We start from the raw sequence: 15,659 nt of genomic DNA, 5'->3' as shown, positions 1-15,659 counted from the left end.
ATTTTTTGATCAAAGTACACAAGTAGTGAAACAAGCACATATCAAACAAATACACACGTTATGAAAAATTCGATTCACAAAACAAAAAATACACATGTAAATTTTAATTTGAATAGGATGGTTGGAGAGTTTCAAAATGAGGTTTAATTTCTAAAAGTCAAAGCAACATGCTAGACTGCATCATATCACCTTGCCGTTGTTGCTCTTAATACAGGCTTTCTTTTGCCTGCATATGCCAGACTTCAATTGAGGGTATAATGTTCCACACTACAATCTGTTTACTCTACTTGTGCTGCTCCCACAAATCAAGCAAGGATACCAACTTAATACTTAGATTTCAATTTTAAATTCCTTCATATTTACAAAGTGTTTTAATTTTAAAATTTAACATGCTGCTTTTTATAGTATGTATCTACTTTATTAATCTTTTATTATGGTTTAATTTTGCAAACAGTCACAAACCCCCTCAGTAGGTGTTGTGGACCCCCACAAGTCCGCAAAGCCAGTTTAAGAACCACTGTCAAAGAGCAGGGATTCCGTTAAAAAAAAACTCAGAGCTAAAATGGCAAGATGGATTCTGTCTGACTGCCAAGGAAAGAATACAAAAATCATTCTTAACAAGCACAGTCAAGTTAAAAAGAAGATTCTAGAAACAGTGGTTGTCTGTCCACTGACTCAGATTACTAAATTGATTTTCCTTGAGTGCCAGGTGAGAGCCAACAAACAATCTAATTAAAATTCAACCTTTACTCCTTCATAAGAAACATAACAAGACAGTTCAGTTTACTGCAATAGAGTGCTGTATACAATTGTATTTTTTGTAAACAAAATTGGCCAAATGTTGTATGTAAGGAGTGGCAAAGTCAGCTAAGCAAGAGCTAAAGTTGGAACACGAACTGGTATAATGACAGAGCGCAGCTCCTGAGAGGGAGGAGGTGGGATTTACTTAATTAGTATTGAAGACTTGTGATTCTGCAAGATGAAGTGATTCAGGATGAATACGAGTACAAGAGAATTGAGATCAATATATAATAGCTAAATCACCCGCAGATTAGAGTGGGAGGTCAAGATATGCTAGAGTATGGGCACTCACAAACATTTTTACATGGGCCAAAATGGTTTGCCTTTGATGTGACTAAGTGCCGCATTGATGCCAGCAGGGTGGAGGTCGGGGCTGGGTTCTTTGGTGCAGTGCTGGTAAGGTGGGTGTAGGGGAAATGAAGCATGTACATCCAGTAACTGAATTGCACAATGTGAAACCAGAACACCAGGGATTCATCTGGGCTTTCCCACTTCACCAAATTGTGTGATCCTAGGTGTTAGAAATGGGGTCTTTGGTTGGCAGTCAGGTTACCCCCTGTCCAAGTAAGGACCATCACTCTAGTTAGGGTAAAGGAGAATCACCCTCAGTTAACCCCCGCTCACTCCCTTGGTAGCTTGGCTCAAGCAGGCAGGCTTAACTTCAGATTCTAGGTGTAAAGTATTTGTACCAACACACACACAAACTCAGTGAAAACACTACAAAATGACACGACACAGGTCTAGAAAAATAGGCAATATCTATCTAAACAAAACAAGACCAAAACAACAAAAATCCAGCACACACAAGTCAAGTTATGATTTAAAAAGCAAAAAGAGTCTTAAATCCTTAGAAAACAGTGCTAACATTGTTAGCGTAAAAAAGTACCTGGGTTGCATCAAAATAACACCGCATGGGCAACTGTGCGTCAAAAAAGACCAGCGGCGCGTCGATTTCTCACTCGCAAGCAAGACCGCACGTCGTTCCTCCTCCGGTCGGGTCGGCATGCGTCATTTTTCCTCCCCGCCGGAGAGCGATGCATTGATCCAGACAAGCACCTCAGGTATGGGCAGGCTTTGCGTCATTTTTTGGCACCCAGCAAGGTTTGCGTTGAAAATCCTGCCGCATGGTATCAGAAAGACCATGCTATATGGGTTGCAACGTTATCAGCCTCCGTGAGCGGGTGTTGCACATCGTTTGTCCAGCTGCGTGCGTCAATCTTCCAGCTGCGATGCAGGCGGAGTGTAGATTTCAGCGGCGAACCCGGCGGCGCGTCATTTCTCAGCTGCATCATAGAAGGTACATTAAAAATTTCCTCAGACTGTGGTCTGTGTGTGGATTTTCAGTCCTGGTCTGCCAGCTTCACCTTTCAAGGCCCCAGGAACTGGATAGGACACCACTTGGCAGGGCAGCAGTCTCAGCAGAGAGTCCAGGTGCTGGCAGGGGAAGTCTTTGATGGCCCTGAGACTTCAACAACAGGAGGCAAGCTCAGGACAAGCCCTTGGAGATTTCTTCACAAGCAGGAATGAACAACAGAGTCCAGTCTTTGTCCTCTTGCACAGGCAGAAGCAGCAACTGCAGGATAGCTCCACAAAGCACAGTCACAGGCAGGGCAGCACTTCTCCTCCGCTCTTCAGCTCTTCTCCAGCCTGAGGTTCCTCTTTATGTCCAGAAGTGATCTAATTTTTCAGGGGTTTGGGTGCTCTTCTTATACCCATTTTGGCCTTTGAAGTAGGCTATTTCAAAGGAAAGTATCTCTTGTTTGTGAGATCCTGCCTTGCCCGGGCCAGGCCTCAGACACACACCAGGGGGTTGGAGACTGCATTGTGTGAGGGCCGGCACAGCCCTTTCAGGTATAAGTGACCCCTCCTCCCCTCCCCCCTGGCACAGATGGCTTATCAGGATATGCAGGCTACACCCCAACTCCCTTTGGGTCACTGTATAGAGAGAGGTACAAACATCCCAACTGTCAAACTGACCCAGACAGGGAATCCACAAACATGCAGAGTCACAGAATGGTTTAAGCAAGAAAATGCCGACTTCCTAAAAGTGGCATTTTCAAACACACAATCTCAAAACCAACTTCACTACAAGATGTATTTTTAAATTGTGAGTTAAGTGACCCCAAACTCCACATGTCTATCTGCTCCCAAAGGGAATCTATGCTTTAATCATATTTAAAGGCAGCCCCCAAGTTAACCTGTGAGAGAGATAGGCCTTGCAACAGTGAAAAAACGAATTTAGCAGTATTTCACTGTCAGGACATATAAAACACATTAGTATATGTCTTACCTTAAACATACACTGCACCCTGCCCATGGGGCTACCTAGGGCCTACCTTAGGGGTGTCTTACATGTAAGAAAATTGAAGGTTTAGGCCTGGCAAGTGGGTACACTTGACAAGTGGAATTCGCAGTTTAAAATTGCACACACAGACACTGCAGTGGCAGGTCTGAGCCATGTTTACAGGGCTACTAACGTGGGTGGCACAACCAGTGGTGCAGGCCCACTAGTAGCATTCGAGTTACAGGCCCTGGGCACCTCTAGTGCACTATACTAGGGACTTACCAGTAAATCAAATATGCGAAACATGGAAATCCAATTTCACATACATTTTACATAGGAGCACATACACTTTAGCACTGGATAGCAGTGAGAAAGTGCCCAAAGTAACAAAAACAGCGAAAACAGAGTCCAGCACACATCAACAACCTGGGAAACAGGGGCAAAATGTTAGGGGAGACCATGCCAAGGATGCTACGTCTAACACAAGGAAATTGTTTAATTTCACTTCCCCTACTTTTTCATCGTTAACATATGAAAAGATGACACAATACATGGCTTGTCGATATGTGTTGTATGTGTTGTACAAAACGTTTCCTTTGTTTGAATTAGTAAACTTTTATGTTTTCATGTATAATAGTCTCTAAAGAGTGCACTTAACAACTGACTTGCATCTTTGTTCACTATTGGCATTATTGTCAGGGTAGGGGGAAGAATGAATGTAATTTCAGGTTTGAAAACTATTGCTTTTAGAAACATAATTTCATGTCTAGACCAGAGGCTGGCATTTTGCATTAGTCTTTCATTGCCACTCCAGTGCAGAAATGTAAATAAAACATTAATCATACTTAAAATTCCCACAACAGAATGTATCTGAATCCTATATTCCTATATAAAGCCCAGCACAGACAGCTAAGTATCATCACTTGTTTGCTTATTTATTATAATGTATTATTGTCTTAGTAAGATTGTGCCTTGAGGATTATATGGATAGATAATTTGTAATGACATTACTGTAGTTGGGTTAATATTTTTAATTATTTTTTTGTGTTACAATTCCCAATTTATGGGAGTTCAATTGTTTAACATCTTTAAAAAAGTGTAGTTTCTTTTTTGAAAGGATTGGAAGCTTTGTTTTTCTTTCTTCAGCGTATATTTGGAAATGTAAGAATTGAAATGTACCTCTTGTAAGTAGAGCACCGTGAAGGTCGCTGTGCAAGGCATTTTAGCCTCTCTCACGCTGTGTCTTTCGGTGCTTTAGGATATTCCCTTTGCACACGCATCAGTCAGGTTGTGTGCTGTGAAGTGCAGACATCAGTCTGATTGTGGGTACTGAAGGAAGCTTATGCTGCACACAGGGAAGTTCATCACAGTGTGCACATATGACATCACATGTTGTGTTTGAATGTGAAACGTGAGAAGCGGATATTTTAGCTAGAGCATTTAACTGAAGTTGAAGTTGTCCATGGCAATTGTTATGTAAGTGGCGCGCAACACATTAAGAATTGTCGATAATAAGGAGATAACAGATTTCTGCCTCATTTAACCGTCGGTCAATTGTGAGGAAGGAAACAATATTTTGCATGGCCGAAAAAATATATTTGGAATTATAAGTTATATTTGTTAATATCGGTACATTTTCAAGGTTATAAATATTTTAGGAAAATGTATAAAACAAAGTTAGAGTCAAGATGTCTCAGCAAGGAGAGTGTTCAGGTAGAGCTGAGGTATCTATAAAAAAATTGGTCCAGGACGAGGTTAGAGCGTCTGGAAAAGAGGTTTTGCAGTCAGTATTCAAGAGGTAATGAAAGACAGTTGATGTCTCAGGGGATGAGTATTGGTCCTTAGAGGATGAGGACAATTCTGCTGAGAAAAGGAGAGGTAAGAGGAAGAAGAAACAGAAAAATGTTGAGGTTGATGACAGTTTCATGTCTTTGGATTTAGGTGGATTTAGCGCCACAGAAAAGAAGGGTGTCCAACATGGTACACATGAGAGTGTCCTTCGTGGCACAAATGAGATTCAGGCGAGACCTGAAGATATAGGAGATTACGATAGAAGATAAGGATGATTATGATAAGTTTGTCTTGGATGACTATGGTAATGTTGGTTGGGACATGGGTGATGACAGAATGGGAAAAGAGCGTAAATAGAAAGGAATAATAAAGGATCCTCAAGGAATGGATATGTTTAGTCCAGATTTATTAAGACATCCCAGGTGTGCTGATTGGTGGCCTCTGCCGCATGTTGGGGAATTTATAAAGTTAGGGATAAGAAGGTCTCTGGAGAGGAAGTCCAGAACTGTAATGAGAGCTGAGTGTTCTTGTCTGGTTGTAGAAAGCAAGGCATATATCACACCAGAATTGGATCCAGACCTTATATGTTTCCTTTTTAGAATGGGTAGTGATCCAAGGAAAGGTTTAGAATGGGCACTGAAAGCAGTGCCGGGATGAATTGCTTGATGTAATTGGGCCCTTGGCCAGGAACTTGGATATGGCAGAGGAAGTCAGATCTAAATCCGTCCAAGTGGACATTTAGGGGGTCATTAGAAGCTTGGCGCAAGCTGTAACCGCTGTGCGGCCCCCAATGCGGCCGCACTCCCGCGGTCCCCATTACAACATCCCCGCTGGGCCGGCGGGCGCAAACCTAGTTTACGCCCGCCGCCCCAGCGGGGATGCGGCTGCAACATAGGAGCTGGCTCCTAATGGAGCCGGCGGTGTTGCGGCCGTGCGACGGGTGCAGTAGCACCCATCGTGCTTTTTACTGTCTGCTAAGCATACAGTGAAAAGCTGCATGGGCCCTGTTAGGGGGCCCCTGCACTGCCCATGCCAGTCGCATGGGCAGTGCTGGGGCCCCCAGGTGCCCCAGGACTCCCCTTACCGCCAGCCTCTTCCTGGCGGTGCAAACCGCCAGAAACAGGCTCGTGGTAGGGGAGTCATAATCCCCAGGGCAGTGCTGCCCTGGCGGATTATCACCGCTGGGGCTAAAACGGCGGGAAACCGCCGGCCCCGGCGGTGCTACCGCGGCGCTACCGCCGCGGTCATAATATGGGTCTCCGTACCACCAGCCTGTTGGCGGTACCGACGCCACTGGGTCGTAATGACCCCCTTAGTTATTACGTGGTTGGTCGCAGAGAGTGATATGGTTTTTAGGGAGCGCAAATGCTGCTTTAATTGCGGAAAGGAGAAAAGCAGTTCTGATGAGAATGAGTCCTAAACTGGCAGATTTTGCAAAAAAAGAACCAATACAAGATCCAAAACGGTATTTATTTGGAGAAGGTCTGATTAAGGAGTACGAAAATTTACGACTTTCTCTGGTTTGGATAAGGCACAATCCTTACTCAGGAGAGTTTTCAGTGGTCGTGATTTGATGGGGTCAGAGCAAGGAGACGCTTCTCTGACCAATCATTTCAAAAGTCCCACTATCAATTGCAAGGAAGAGACACATTTACAAGTGTTAGACCTGACAGCCTTAGGGTGGTCACCCCTAACTTTTTGCCTGCCTCCTACCACTTTTTGGACACTGTTTTTGCTGGTTTTTAGACTCTGCGCACTTTACCACTGCTAACCAGTGCTAAAGTACATATCCTCACTCCCTCCCTTTAAACATGGTAACATTGGATCATACCCAATTGGACTATTTAATTTACTTATAAGTCCCTAGTAATGTGCACTGTCTGTGCCCAGGGCCTATAGATTAAATGCTACTAGTGGCCTGCAGCACTGGTTGTGCACCCACTTAAGTAGCCCCTTAACCTTGTCTCAGGCCTGCCATTGCAAGACCTGTGTGTGCAGTTTCACTGCCACTTCGACTTGGCATTTAAAAGTACTTGCCAAGCCTAAAACTCCTCTTATCCTACATAGAAGTCACCCCAAAGGTGTGCCCTAGGTAACCCCTAGAGCAGGGTGCTGTGTAGGTAAAAGGCAGGACATGTACCTGTGTAGTTTACCTGTCCTGGTAGTGTAACACTCCTAAATTCGTTTTTACACTACTGTGAGGCCTGCTCCCTTCATAGGCTAACATTGGGGCTGCCCTCATAAATTATTGAAGTGGTAGCTGCTGATCTGAAAGGAGTAAGAAGGTCATATTTAGTATGGCCAGAATGGTAATACAAAATCCTGCTGACTGGTGAAGTTGGAATTAATATTACTATTGTAGAACTGCCACTTTTAGAAAGTGAGCATTTTTTCTGCACTTAAATCCTTCTGTGCCTTACATTCCACGTCTGGCTGGGTTTAGTTGACAGCTCCTTGTGCATTCACTCAGACACATCCCAAACACAGGGTACTCAGCCTCAATTGCATACATCTGCATTTTGAATGGGTCTTCCTGGGCTGGAGGGCCTGCTCTCACACAAAGGACTGCCACACCCCCTACTGGGACCATGGCAGACAGGATTGAACTGAAAGGGGACCTGGTGCACTTCTAAGCCACTCTTTGAAGTCTCCCCCACTTCAAAGGCACATTTGGGTATAAAACAGGGCCTCTGCCCTACCACCTCAGACACTTCCTGGAGAAGAAACCTGTAACCAGAACCTGCATTCTGCCAAGAAGAACTGCCTAGCTGCCCAAAGGACTCACCTGACTGCTTTCTCTGAAGGACTGCTGCCTTGCTGTTGCCCTGCTGCCTTGTTGTTCCCTGGCTAGGGTCAGGAAGTGCTCTCCAAAGGCTTAGATAGAGCTTGCCTCCTGTCCCCTGAAGTCTCAGGACCAAAAAGACTTCTCTCTTGCAACTGAACTCCTTGTGCGGCGAAAAATTTGACGCACAGCTTGCTCTGCAGTGAAAAATTCACCGCACGCCGACACGGGTTGACGGCGCTCGACTTCGTAAGGAAAAGATCGACACGGCGCCTGCAGTGCGACTGGAACTTCGACGCATGGCCCACCAGATCAACGCACTGCTGACCTGGGACGACGACGCCTGACTCCCAGAGGGGAAATCAATGCCACGCCTGCCGTGTCGGAGAAATTTCCCCGCATCGCCCACCGGAACGACGCAGAGCTTGCCAACAAGCCCAGAATTCCACGCACAGACCCCGGGGCATCTGAAAACCCCGCAACCCGAAGAGGAGGCCGTCCGCGCGTCGGAAATCGACGCAACATCTTCCCCGCTTGTAAAATAACGACACAAGTCCGTGTGTGAAGGGGCGAAACCGACGCACACACCATTTTCCAAGCATCTCCTCCTGCAGCCCTTTGTGGAGATTTTTCACTCAAACCAGGTACTTTGTGCTTGGAAGAGACTTTGGGGGTTATTCTAACTTTGGAGGAGTGTTAATCCGTCCCAAAAGTGACGGTAAAGTGACGGATATACCACCAGCCGTATTACGAGTTCCATAGGATATAATGGACTCGTAATACGGCTGGTGGTAAATCCGTCACTTTTCCGTCACTTTTGGGACGGATTAACACCTCCTCCAAAGTTAGAATAACCCCCTTTGTTTGCTTTTAAAAGATTTAAGACACTTTATATCACTGTTCAGTGATATCTTTACATTTTCTTATTGCATCTTTGACCTGCAAATATCCAGATAAATATCATATATTTTTCTAAACACTGTGTGGTGTATTTATTTTGGTGCTAAATGGTGTTATTGTATGATTTAATGCACAAATACTTTACACATTGCCTTCTAAGTTAAGCCTGACTGCTCAGTGCCAAGCTACCAGAGGGTGACATACAGTAGCTAAGTATTCCACCACCTACCCACAGTTGAAGGTCAACTTGCATTTTGTATCTCTTTTTGCAACTCAGTTTTTCCTGCCAATTTTTGACTGAAATCCTCACTCAACATGTCTCAGGCTGGGTCTCAAGCAGGAGATTTTGACCTAGCCCTGTTGGAGACATATACTGTCAAACAACTGAAAGGGTTCTGCAGGGATATGGGAGTACCCACCCAAGGTGTTTCCAGAAAGGAGGAATTTCAAATGGCACTGAGGGCCTGGGCAGAAGCCCATTCAGAGGAGGATGCTGAGGAGGAGGGTCCAGAAGATGGCCCCTCAGAAGATTTCTTTCCATTAATGGATAATGTTACCACTGCAATTGTGCCCCCTGTCAAACCAGGGAGCTGTGTCTCTGATCAAAGCCTGACCGCAGAGGAAAGGAGAGAGGAGAGAGAGTTTCAATTGCAAATGGCAAAATTTAAAATTGAGGCTCAACAGGAGGAAAGGAGGGCAGAAAGAGAAGCCAAACAAGCTGAGGCTGAAAGAACAGCCAAGCAGATTGAAGCTGAGAGAGCTCTGGCTGAGAAAAAACTTTTGTTAGCTCATGAACTGAGCCTCAAGGAGCTGGAGATCAAGGCAAGACAGGCTGAGTCCAGCAGTGATGGTGGCAGTATACATACAGGACCTGTTGGAGAGAAAAAGGTTTGTATACCCAAGAGTGTGGTGCCCAGTTTTGTGGTGGGAGATGATATTGACAAGTGGCTGGCTGCCTATGAAGTTGCACTAAGGGCTCATGGGGTTCCTGAAGGGCAATGGGGCGCAGCCTTGTGGTTTTATGTACCCCCAGAGGGAAGGGACACACTCCTTACACTAGACCCACGTGATCACTAAAACTATCCTGTCATGAAGACCGTTTTACTGGCCAAGTTTGGACTGACCCCTGAGAGATACCGTCAGAGGTTTAGGGACAGTACCAAACTTTCTACACAAACCTGGGTTGACTGTTTTGATTTCTCCAATAAGATACTGAATGATTGGGTGTGGGGCAGCAAAGTAGAGGATTACAAAGGGTTATATGACTTGATTCTGAGAGAGCATATGCTCAGTATTTCTTTTACAGAGTTGGTAGATAGTAAGCTAACTGATCCCAGGAAGCTTGCTGAGGAGGCGGCCCTCTGGGTTAGCACCAGAGTGTCCCGAAGGGTATCTGTGGGGGACACCCACAAAGGTGGGCAGGGTTACCAACAGAAGAAAGAGGGGGGAGATAACGTTACAGATAAGGAACTCTCAAAAGCCCCCCAAAAGAATTCCCAGGGAGGGGGTAGCAACTATCCCTCTTCCAGATTTGGGAAAAAGACAGGGTATTTTTGATAAATCATCTGGGAAATTCCTCACCAAATGCTACCAGCATGGTCACTCTAAGGGCGACTCCCAGTGTTCCAAGAGAGCACCGTCCACTACTGGACAGACACCTGGGTTGACTAGTGTAGCTCTCGGGGGGAAACAGACTCAGATAGCTTTGGAGAGCAGGCAGAGGTTTCCCTAGTATCCCTGGGAGAAAGAGAAATGGTGCCCAAAGCCCACATGCCACAAAATACTTCCAAGTATAGGCAGTGGGTCACCATTGATGGGCAAAGGGTGGAGGCTCTGCGTGACACAGGAGCCAGCATGACTACTGTCAAGAGTCAGCTGGTGTCATCAGAGCAGATAGTCCCAAATACATTCCACCAGGTCATAGTCACTGACAATCGTGAGAGTCACCTGCCGGTGGCTCTGGTTCCCTTTGAGTGGGGGGGGTCTCGGGTACTCTGAAAGTAGCTGTGAGTCCTGCCATGCCTGTAGATTGTCTGTTAGGCAATGATCTTGAGCATACTGCCTGGAAAGAGGTAGAGCTCAGATCCCACCTGGAGATGTTAGGTTTGCCTGAGTGGGTCTGCATGACCACACGGTCCATGGCTGCCCGGGAAGGGCGTCAAGGGCGTCTGGAGCCTGGAACAATGGCCCAGACAGCTGCAAAGAGGAAGGGCAAGAGGCGCGGGAAACCCACCTCAAATGTTCCCACAGTGGTGGACGGGGCCCCTGAGGAGGAGGAGGCCCCTGAGCCAACTGGGGAGGACATAGCTGACCTGGGTACCCTACCTGAACCTGCTGGCTGGCAAGTAGAGGATGGGCCAACCAGGACAGAATTCTGCAAGGTGCAGAAGGAATGCCCCACCCTTGAGGGTCTGAGGCAACAGGCCACAGCCCAAGCAGCAAGTGACGCCTCTGGCACTCACCATATTTACTGGGAGAATGATCTCCTTTACAGTGAGCCTAAGGTTCCAGGTCCTGGGGCAGCCCGTGTGCTGGTGGTCCCCCAGTGTTACCAGGCCTTCCTACTGGGTCTGGCTCACGACATCCCCCTGGCAGGACACCTGGGCCATGACAAGACCTTTAACAGGCTTGTCACCCACTTCCATTGGCCCAGAATGAGGATAGCCTCAGATAATTTCTGCAGAGTTTGCCCCACCTGCCAGGCTAGTGGGAAGGCAGGGAAACAGCTTAAGGCTCCACTGCTCCCACTCCCTGTCGTTGGCACCCCCTTTGAAAGGGTGGGCATAGACATTGTTTGTCCCTTGGACCACAGATCCCACCTGGAGATGTTAAGTTTGTCTGAGTGGGTCTGCATGACCACACGGTCCATGGCTGCCCGGGAAGGGCGTCAAGGGCGTCTGGAGCCTGGAACAATGGCCCAGACAGCTGCAAAGAGGAAGGGCAAGAGGCGCGGGAAACCCACCTCAAATGTTCCCACAGTGGTGGACGGGGCCCCTGAGGAGGAGGAGGCCCCTGAGCCAACTGGGGAGGACATAGCTGACCTGGGTACCCTACCTGAACCTGCTGGCTGGCAAGTAGAGGATGGGCCAACCAGGACAGAATTCTGCAAGGTGCAGAAGGAATGCCCCACCCTTGAGGGTCTGAGGCAACAGGCCACAGCCCAAGCAGCAAGTGACGCCTCTGGCACTCACCATATTTACTGGGAGAATGATCTCCTTTAAAGTGAGCCTAAGGTTCCAGGTCCTGGGGCAGCCTGTGTGCTGGTGGTCCCCCAGTGTTACCAGGCCTTCCTACTGGGTCTGGCTCACGACATCCCCCTGGCAGGACACCTGGGCCATGACAAGACCTTTAACAGGCTTGTCACCCACTTCCATTGGCCCAGAATGAGGATAGCCTCAGATAATTTCTGCAGAGCTTGCCTCACCTGCCAGGCTAGTGGGAAGGCAGGGAAACAGCTTAAGGCTCCACTGCTCCCACTCCCTGTCGTTGGCACCCCCTTTGAAAGGGTGGGCATAGACATTGTTGGTCCCTTGGACCACAGATCCCACCTGGAGATGTTAAGTTTGTCTGAGTGGGTCTGCATGACCACACAGTCCATGGCTGCCCGGGAAGGACGTCAAGGGCATCTGGAGCCTGGAACAATGGCCCAGACAGCTGCAAAGAGGAAGGGCAAGAGGCGTGGGAAACCCACCTCAAATGTTCCCACGGTGGTAGACGGGGCCCCTGAGGAGGAGGAGCCCCCTGAGCCAACTGGGGAGGACATAGCTGACCTGGGTACCCTACCTGAACCTGCTGGCTGGCAAGTAGAGGATGGGCCAACCAGGACAGAATTCTGCAAGGCGCAGAAGGAATGCCCCACCCTTGAGGGTCTGAGGCGACAGGCCACAGCCCAAGCAGCAAGTGACGCCTCTGGCACTCACCATATTTACTGGGAGAATAATCTCCTTTACAGTGAGCCTAAGGTTCCAGGTCCTGGGGCAGCCTGTGTGCTGGTGGTCCCCCAGTGTTACCAGGCCTTCCTACTGGGTCTGGCTCACGACATCCCCCTGGCAGGACACCTGGGCCATGACAAGACCTTTAACTGGCTTGTCACCCACTTCCATTGGCCCAGAATGAGGATAGCCTCAGATCATTTCTGCAGAGCTTGCCCCACCTGCCAGGCTAGTGGGAAGGCAGGGAAACAGCTTAAGGCTCCCCTGCTCCCACTCCCTGTCGTTGGCACCCCCTTTGAAAGAGTGGGCATCGACATTGTTGGTCCCTTGGACCCCAAAACTGCCTAGGGCAACATGTTTATCCTGGTTTTGGTGGGCCATGCCACCCGCTATCCAGAGGCAATCCCTCTGAGAACAGTGACTGCACCGGTGGTGACCAGAGCCCTGTTGGGAATATTTACCCATATGGGATTCCCTAAGGAGGTTGTGTCTGACAGGGGCACAAACTTCATGTCTGCGTACATGAAGTTCATGTGGGATGAGTGTGGGGTGACCTACCGGTTTACCACCCCTTATGATCCTCAATCCAATGGGCTTGTTGAGAGATTCAACAAGACCCTGAAGGGCATGATTAGTGGCCTGACTGAAGCCATGAAGCATAAGTGGGACGTCCTCTTACCATGCCTGTTGTTTGCTTACAGAGAGATGCCCCAGAAAGGGGTGTGGTTCAGCCCCTTTGAGCTTCTATATGGTCACCCTGTCAGGGGACCCCTAAGCATTGTTAAAGAGGGCTGGGAGAAAGCTCCCAAGACACCTCCCCAGGATGTGGTCAGCTACATGCTGGCCCTCCGCAACCAAACCCAACGCTTCTGGAAGCAGGCCAAAGATAACCTTGAGGCCAGTCAAGAGGTGATGAAGGAGTGGTACGACCGGAAGGCCACTCTGGTTGAGTTCTCACCTGGAGGCAAGATTTGGGTGATGGAGCCAGTGGAGCCTAGGGCTCTCTAGGACCGCTGGACTGGCCCCTTTGAAGTTAAGGAGCGAAAGGGGGAGGCCACTTACCTAATGGACCTCAAGCCCCTAGGCACCCCGTAAGGGTTCTCCATCACAACCAACTCAAACCTCACTTTGAGAGGTCTGAGGTCAGTGTGCTCCTGGTCACAGATGAGGGCATGTAAGAGGAAAGTGAACCTCTCCCGACCTCTATGCAAAAGAAGGTGATGGGTCCGTGGGGGGTGTCATTCTATTGGACTCCCTGACTCTAAACCAGAAAGGAGACTGCTATGATCTGTTAGAACAGTTCTCTTCCCTGTTCTCCCTTACTCCTGGACTTACCCATTTATGTGTCCATGATATTGACACTGGAGACAGTCCCCCTGTAAAGAACAAAATTTACAGGTTTTCGGATAAGGTCAAGGCCAGCATCATGGAGGAGGTCTCCAACATGTTGACCTTATGGGTTATTGAGAAATCCAGCAGTCACTGGGCCAGCCATGTGGTGCTGGTCCCTAAAGCTGCTGCCCCCGGTACCAAGACAGAACTCCGGTTCTGCGTGGACTACCGGGGTCTCAACTCAGTCACATGGATTGATGCTCACCCCATCCCCCGAGCTGATGAGCTCGTTGACAGACTAGGCGCTGACAAGTTCCTGAGTACGTTTGAGACTTCAGGGTACTGGCAGATCGCCCTGACTGAGGAGGCTACAGAGAGATCAGCATTTTCCACACCTGATGGCCCATTACCAGTTATGGGTGATGCCATTTGGGTTGAAAAATGCCCCTGCCACCTTCCAACGGTTGGTTAACGGGGTCCTAGCTGGCAAGGATGCCTAGTGTGCAGCCTACCTGGACGACATAGCTGACTACAGTTCCAGCTGGGAGGAGCACCTGCTCCACCTCAAGGAGGTGCTTCAGGCTCAGCGACTGGCAGGCCTGACCATCAAGGGTAGTAAGTGCCAGATTGGGCAGGGTTCGTGGTGTACTTGGGACACCTAGTAGGTGATAGCAAGGTGCAGCCACTTCAGGCCAAGATTGAAACTATCAAAGCCTGGCAACCATCTAGAACACAGACTGAGGTGAGACCCTTTTTAGGCCTCACTGGATACTACCACAGATTTGTCAAGGGCTATGGTACCATTGTGTCACCCTTGACAGAACTCACTTCCAAGAAACTGCCTAGGTTGTTGAACTGGACAGAGGCTTGTCAGAAAGCCATTGATTCTCTGAAGGAAGCCATGTGCACGGCCCCCGTGCTCAAGGCCCCTGACTACTTCCAGGAATTTATTGTGCAGACAGACGCTTCAGAGCATGGCATAGGGGCTGTTCTAGCACAGCTAAATGAGGAGGGCTCAGACCAACCAGTAGCCTTTATTAGCAGAAGGCTATTACCACAGGAACAGAGGTGGAGTGCTATTGAGAGAGAAGCATTTGCTGTGGTCTGGGCACTGAAGAAGTTAAGACCCTACCTGTATGGGACTCACTTCCGGGTTCAGACAGACCACAGGCCCCTCAGATGGCTCATGCAGATGAGGGGTGAGAATCCAAAACTCTTGAGGTGGTCCATTTCCCTACAGGGGATGGACTTTATGGTGGAACATCGCCCGATGATTGACCACGCCAACGCTGATGGTCTCTCCAGATACTTCCGCCTTAGCGATGAGAGCTCCCAGGAAGTTGGGTAGCTCTCCCCACTTTCAGCTGGGGGTACACATGTTAGACCTAACAGCCTTAGGGTGGTCACCCCTAACTTTTTGCCTGCCTCCCTCCACTTTGTGGACACTGTTGTTGCTGGTTTTTAGACTCTGTGCACTTTACCACGGCTAACCAGTGCTAAAGTGCATATGCTCTCTCCCTTTAAACATGGTAACATTGGCTCATACCCAATTGGACTATTTAATTTACTTATAAGTCCCTAGTAATGTGCACTGTATGTGCCCAGGGACTGTAGATTAAATGCTACTAGTGGGCCTGCAGCACTGGTTGTGCTACCCACTTAAGTAGCCCCTTAACCTTGTCTCAGGCCTGCCATTACAAGGCTTGTGTATGCCGTTTCACTGCCACTTCGACTTGGCATTTAAAAGTACTTGCCAAGCCTAAAACTCCCCTTTTCCTACATAGAAGTCATCCCTAAGGTGTGCCCTAGGTAACCCCTAGAGCAGGGTGCTGTGTAG

The sequence above is a fragment of the Pleurodeles waltl genome, chromosome 9 (genome assembly GCF_031143425.1).
Source record: "Pleurodeles waltl isolate 20211129_DDA chromosome 9, aPleWal1.hap1.20221129, whole genome shotgun sequence".
NCBI classification, from domain to species: Eukaryota; Metazoa; Chordata; class Amphibia; order Caudata; family Salamandridae; genus Pleurodeles; species Pleurodeles waltl.
This window is presented reverse-complemented; position numbering follows the sequence as displayed.